The following is a 6,000-nucleotide window of genomic DNA, read 5'->3' as shown; positions in this document are numbered from 1 at the left end:
CCACGCTGCATCTTGGTCCTCCTCTCTTTCGCCCGACGAAGAACGTTACAGAATCACCCACCACCAAAGGACCAAGCAGCGTGGTAACGGGCAGCAGCAGAAATCTCAGGACTCCTGGACATGGGAGGAGATTTTAAACGGAGAAGGACCCTGGGCTCAGGTTAGTGAATATCGCCGCCCCAAAGCAGAGCTGGAGGCAGCGAAAGCTGAGAGGCGGTGGTATGAGGAGGCAGCACGAAAGCGCGGTTGGAAGCCCGAGAGGCAGCCCCAAAAATGTATTGGGGGGGTCACACGGTTAAGTCAGGTAGGAGACCTGAGCCAACTCCCCGTGCTTAACATGGAGAGAGAGGGACCGGGCAGGCACCGTGTTATGTCGTGAGGCGCACGGTGTCCCCGGTGCACAGGCATAGCCCGGTGCGGTACATAGCAGCGCCTCGTATCGGCCGGGCTAGAGTGGGCATCGAGCCAGGTGCCATGAAGCCGGCTCAACGCATCTGGTCTCCAGTGCGTCTCCTTGGGCCAGGGTACATGGCACCAGCCCTACGCATGGTGTCCCCGTCCGCCAGCACAGCCCAGTGCGGCCTATTCCACCTCGCCGCACTGGCTTGGCCACGGGGAGCATTCAGCCAGGTAGGGTTGGGCAGGCTCGGTGCTCGAGACCTGTAGTGCGCCTTCACGGTCCGGTCTATCCGGTGCCACCTCCACGCACCAGCCCTCCGGTGGCAGCCCCCCGCACCAGGCTGTCTCTCCGTCTCCGCACTACAGGTGCTCCCGCCTGCTCAGCGCTGCCAGAGTCTTCCTCCTGTCCAGCGCCGCCTGAGTCTTCCTCCAGTCCAGCGCCGCCTGAGTCTCCCTCCAGTCCAGCGTCGCCTGAGTCTCCCTCCTGTCCAGCGCCACCTGAGTCGTCTGTCTGTCCAGCGCCGCCTGAGTCTCCCTCCTGTCCAGCGCCGCCTGAGTCGTCCGTCTGTCCAGCGCCGCCTGAGTAGTCCGTCTGTCCAGCGCCGCCTGAGTCGTCCGTCTGTCCAGCGCCGCCTGAGCCGCCCGTCTGTCCAGCGCCGCCTGAGCCGCCCGTCTGTCCTGAGCCGCCAGAGCCGCCCGTCAGTCGGGAGCCGCCAGTGCCACCCGCCACTCGGGAGCCGCCAGAGCCGCCCGCCAGTTCGGAGCTGCCCTTCAGTCCGGAGCTGCCATTCAGTCCGGAGCTGCCCTTCAGTCCGGAGCTGCCCTTCAGTCCGGAGCTGCCCCTCAGTCCGGAGCTGCCCCTCAGTCCGGAGCTGCCCCTCAGTCCGGAGCTGCCCCTCAGTCGGGAGCTGCCCCTCAGTCCGGAGCTGCCCCTCAGTCCGGAGCTGCCCCTCAGTCCAGAGGCGCCCCTCAGTCCAGTGGGGCCCTTTATTAGGGTTCCCAGTCCAAGGCGAGGGTCGCCGCTCCAGAGAGGTTACTGAAGCGGGTAATGGCTATGGTGGAGTGGGTTCCACGTCCCGCGCCAGAGCCGCCACCGCGGACAGATGCCCACCCAGACCCTCCCCTATAGGTTTAGGTTTTGCGGCCGGAGTCCGCACCTTAGGGGGGGGGGGTACTGTCACGCCCTGACCATAGTTTGATTTGTATTTTTCTATGTTTTGTTTGGTCAGGGTGTGATCTGAGTGGGCATTCTATGTTGTATGTCTAGTTTGTCTATTTCTATGTGTTGGCCTGATATGGTTCTCAATCAGAGGCAGGTGTTAGTCGTTGTCTCTGATTGGGAACCATATTTAGGTAGCCTGTTTTGTATTGTGGGTTGTGGGTGATTGTTCCTGTTACTGTGTTCCTGTGTTTGTGTTGTCACTTTACGGGACTGTTTCGTCTTCGTTCGTTTATTTCGTTATTTTGTTTGTTTCAAGTATTCATATTAAAATCGATACTCACCACGCTGCATCTTGGTCCGACATTTCTTACTCCTCGTCAGAGGAGGACGAAGAAATCCGTTACAATTGCTAACAATAGGTAAACATGAGAGCTTGCAGAATCAAAAGAACCTGAACAATGCCTTCTGAAACGTAGTAGAGGGCAACTGAAAATATGAAGCACATACTGTATTTTATTAACATCATCTTTCCACTGTGTTTTTGGCCTTCTGAGGACTTGTGAGGCATCTGTTTCTCAAACTAGACACTCTAATGTACTTGTCTTCTTGCTCAGTTGTGCACCGGGGCCTCCTACTCCTCTTTATATTCTGGTTAGATACAGTTTGCGCTGTTATGGGAATGGAGTAGTACTCAGCGTTGTACGAGATCTTCAGTTTCTTGGCAATTTCTCGCATGGAATAGCCTTCATTTCTCAGAACAAGAATAGACTGACGAGTTTCAGAAGAAAGTCCTTTGTTTCTGGCCATTTTGAGCCTGTAATCGAACCCACAAATGTTGATGCTACAGATACTCAACTAGTCTAAAGAAGGACCGTTTTATTGCTTCTTTAATCAGGACAACAGTTTTCAGCTGTGCAAACATAATTGCAAAAGGGTTTTCTAATGATCAATTAGCCTTTTAAAATTATAAACTTGGATTAGCTAACACAACGTGCCATTGGAACACAGGAGTAATGGTTGCTGATAATGGTCCTATGTACGCCTTTGTAGATATTCCTTAAAACAACTGCCGTTTCCAGCTATAATAGTCATTTACAACATTAACAATGTCTACACTGTATTTCAAAATCAATTTAATGTTATTTTAATGGGCAAAAAATTATTGTTTCTTTCAAAAACAAGGACATTTCTAAGTGAGGTATGTGGGACAGTAGCGTCTCGCCTCGTCAACAGCCAGTGAAACTGCAGGGCGCCAAATTCAAAACAACAGAAATCCCATAATTAAAATTCCTCAAACATACATGTATTTTACACCATTTTAAAGATACACTTGTTGTAAATCCAGCCACATTGTCCGATTTCATAAAGGCTTTACGACGAAAGCAAACCAAACGATTATGTTAGGTCAGAGCCAAGTCACAGAAAAACACAGCCATTTTCCAGCCAAAGAGAGGAGTCACAAAAAGCAGAAATATAGATCAAATTAATCACTAACCTTTGATGATCTTCATCAGATGACACTCATAGGACTTCATGTTACACAATACATGTATGTTTTGTTCGGTAAAGTTCATATTTATATCCAAAAATCTGAGTTTACATTGGCGCGTTATGTTCAGTAGTTCCAAAACATCCGGTGATTTTGCACAGAGCCACATCAATTTACAGAAATAGTCATCATAAATGTTGATGAAAATACAAGTGTTATACATGGAATTTTAGATCCACTTCTCCGTAATGCAACCGCTGTGTCAGATTTCAAACAAACTTTACGAAAAAGCAAACCATGCAATAATCTGAGTACGGCGCTCAGACGACAAATCAACCCAAAGAGATATCCGCCATGTTTGAGTCAACAGAAGTCAGAAATAGCATTATAAATATTCACTTACCTTTGATGATCTTCATCAGAATGCACTCCCAGGAATCCCAGTTCCACAATAAATGTTTGTTTTGTTCGATAAAGTCCATAATTTATGTCCAAATTCCTCCTTGTCCTCCAGTTTACTCAATACACAATCTAAACTCACGACGCGCGGGTAGGTCCAGGCAAAAGTTCAGACGAAAAGTCATATTACAGTCCGTAGAAACATGTCAAACGAAGTATAGAATCAATCTTTAGGATGTTTTTAACATAAATCTTCAATAATGTTCCAACCTGAGAATTCCTTTGTCTTCAGAAATGCGATGGAACTCAAGCTAACTCTCACATGAACGCGCATGGGCAGCGCATGGTCAGCTCATGGCAAACCTTACTCAATCCCCTCTCATTCGCAGTAGAAGCATCATACAAGGTTCTAATGACTGTTGACATCTAGTGGAAGCCTTAGGATGTGCAACATGACCCCATTTCCACTCTATCTTGGATAAGCAAAGAGTTGAAAAACTAAAAACCTCAGATTTCCCACTTCCTGGTTGGATTTTTTCTCAGGTTTTTGCCTGCCATATGAGTTCTGTTATACTCACAGACATCATTCAAACAGTTTTAGAAACTAAAGAGTTTGCTATCCAAATCTATTAATAATATGCATATCCTAGCATCTGGGCCTGAATAGCAGGCAGTTTACTCTGGGCACACTTTTCATCCGGGCGTGAAAATACTGCCCCCTACCCCAGAGAAGTTAACCATAAAGTGGTATATTTACTGGGTAGTCTGTGCTGCATAGCAAAGTAAACAGAATAACATGTATCCAATCAAATTCATAACAAAGGAAACAGAATAACATGTATCCAATCAAATTCATAATCAAAGATCAAATCATAACAATCATTCATTATTAACATAATTAGGTCATTCAGAAATTCAGTTCAATAAGAAGTCAATAGGAATCATCCTTGAGTCATTTAGGCTCGTAACTATTCATCATAATCATGTGAAGAATAATACAAATAATTCAATCAGTGATCGGTTATTCAATCTACAATCCCCATCAGTTTGATATCAGAATTGATCAATTCAGCAAACAATGACGTTTCATATTTTACCCTTTCAAGTTTGTCTTCATATGTACATGTAATTTCATTCCATATTAACCATATATCGATGGCATAATTGGCCTGTGATGATCTGTAGGGCCGTGATCATTGACCATTTACATTACATAATAGGTTCGCAACAGATAGTTCAGATGAAAGGTAACAGATTCGGTGGATTTACGTGGATTCATGGACACACAGATCTTCTGGATTAGACGGAGTTAAGGAAGAGAAAGCAGCGAGATTGGGCGATGGCGATTTCCTCCTTTTAATGAGTTAAAATGTGTCGGACATTCCACCTGACCTAATTAAAGCGCCCCTGGCCCAGCTGAGCAAGTGTCCATGAATGGGCCTTTTCCACAAGGCCCTTCTCCCCCAATTACTTTATTTGGCCAGGCGGCCAGCTCTACAAGGTCTTGGTGTTCCAAACTTCTTACATTTAAGAATGATGGAGGCCACTGTGTTCTTGGGGACCTACAATGTTGCTGCATTTTTTTGGTACCCTTCCCCAGATCAGTGCCTCGACACAATCCTGTCTCGGAGTTCTATGGACAATTCCTTCAACCTCGTGGCTTGGTTTCTTCTCTGACATGCACTGTCAACTGTGGGACCTAATGCAGACAAGTCTGCTCCTTTACAAATCATGTCCAATCAATTTAATTTACCACAAGTGGACTTCAATCAAGTTGTAGAAACATCTCAAGGATGATCAATGGAAACCGGATGCACCTGAGCTCAATTTCGAGTCTCATAGCAAAGGTTCTGAATACCTACTTAAATAAGGTAATTCTGTTTTTTAATATATAAACTAGCAAAAAAATCCAAAAACCTGTTTTCACTTTGTCATTATGGGGTATTATGTGTAGATTGTTGTGGATTTTTTTTTACTTAATCCATTTTAGAATAAGGTTGTAACGTGACAAAATGTGGAAAAAGTCAAGGGATCTGAAATCTTTCCGAATGCACTGTATGTTGACTATGATGTTACTTTAGCTGATATGGTGACAACAATGTAGGCTGTGTGTAGCGGTTCTGATATGGCTTGGAAAGGTTTTTTGTCTGGTCACATACAACTGATGTGTTGTGCATTGAAGCCCACAAGCGACGGAAAAAGGTGAGAGGAGGTGAGTGCATAGATGCAAGAAGGAATACAACGTGGCTGCTATGAAAGTGAACTGTGTTTTTGTGTGATTAGCTGTGTATTCGTTCCGCCGATTCTGTTGAACAACAAAAAAAAAAAATGGAAGCAAACGGAACAAAACGTAGAATAAACATACCTGCATTTGTCCAAAATAATCTCTCATTTGCAACTGTTGTACTAATGATTACACCCTAGAACAGCTAGATACAGGCAAGAGTGTGCAAGGCGATATTGAATGTGTCACTGTCTGTCCATGTGTCACTGTCTGTCCCCTCAACATTTTCATTCATAGGCTAGGTTGTAGCAACCTCATGGTGGGTAT

This window comes from Salvelinus alpinus, chromosome 2 (genome assembly GCF_045679555.1).
Source record: "Salvelinus alpinus chromosome 2, SLU_Salpinus.1, whole genome shotgun sequence".
Taxonomy (NCBI): Eukaryota; Metazoa; Chordata; class Actinopteri; order Salmoniformes; family Salmonidae; genus Salvelinus; species Salvelinus alpinus.
Note: the sequence above shows the minus strand (reverse complement) of the source record.